The sequence below is a fragment of the Chiloscyllium plagiosum genome, chromosome 28 (assembly GCF_004010195.1).
Source record: "Chiloscyllium plagiosum isolate BGI_BamShark_2017 chromosome 28, ASM401019v2, whole genome shotgun sequence".
In the NCBI taxonomy this organism is placed as follows: Eukaryota; Metazoa; Chordata; class Chondrichthyes; order Orectolobiformes; family Hemiscylliidae; genus Chiloscyllium; species Chiloscyllium plagiosum.
Genome location: NC_057737.1, coordinates 50,647,293 through 50,648,493, shown reverse-complemented (window position 1 = coordinate 50,648,493; position 1,201 = coordinate 50,647,293).

Below are 1,201 nucleotides of genomic sequence, written 5' to 3'. Positions count from 1 at the left end.
CTTCACTATCCTATCTACCTGCGACTCCACTTTCAAGGAGATATGAACCTGCACTCCAAGGTCACTTTGTTCAGCAACACTCCCTAGGACCTTACCATTAAGTGTATAAGTCCTGCTAAGATTTGCTTTCCCAAAATGCAGCAGCTCGCGTTTATCTGAATTAAACTCCATCTGCCACTTCTCAGCACATTGGCCCATCTGGTCCAGATCCTGTTGTAATCTGAGGTAACCCTCTTCGTTGTCCACTACACCTCCAATTTTGGTGTCATCTGCAAACTTACTAACTGTACCTTTTATGCTTGCTTCCAAATCATTTATGTAAATGATAAAAAGTAGGCCCAGCACCGATCCTTGTGGCACTCCACTGGTTACAGGCCTCTAGTCTGAAAAGCAACCCTCTACCACCACCCTATGTCTTCTACCTTTGAGCCAATTCTGTTTCCAAATGGCTAGTTCTCCCTGTATTCCATGAGATCTAACCTTGCTAATGAGTCTCCCATGGGGAACCTTGTCGAACGCCTTACTGAAGTCGATATAGATCACATCTACTGCTCTGCCCTCATCAATCTTAGACATAGAACATTACAGCGCAGTACAGGCCCTTCGGCCCTCGATGTTTCACCAACCTATCATACTAATCTGAAGCCCATCTAACCTACACTATTCCATGTACGTCCATATGCTTGTCCAATGATGACTTAAATGTATTTAAAGTTGGTGAATCTACTACTGTTGCAGGCAAAGCATTCCATACTCTTACTACTCTCTGAGTAAAGAAACTGCTTGTGACATCTGTCCTATATCTATCACCCCTCAATTTAAAGCTATGTCCCCTTGTGCTCACCATCACCATTCTTGGAAAAAGGCAATCCCTGTCCAATCTTCTTTGTTACTTCTTCAAAAAACTCAATCAAGTTTGTGAGACATGATTTCCCACACACAAAGCCATGTTGACTATTCCTAATCAGTCCTTGCCTTTCCAAATACAGGTACATCCTGTCCCTCAGGATTCCCTCCACACACATCATGTACTGTGTCTATTGCTCTTGATGTGGTCTCCTCTACAATGGGGAGACAGGATGCCAAGTTGTGGAATGTTTCAAAGAACAGCTTTGAGACACACACACCAATCAATCCCACCGCCCTATGGCCGAACACTTCAACTCTCCCTCCCACTCTGCCAAGGACATGCAAGTCCTTA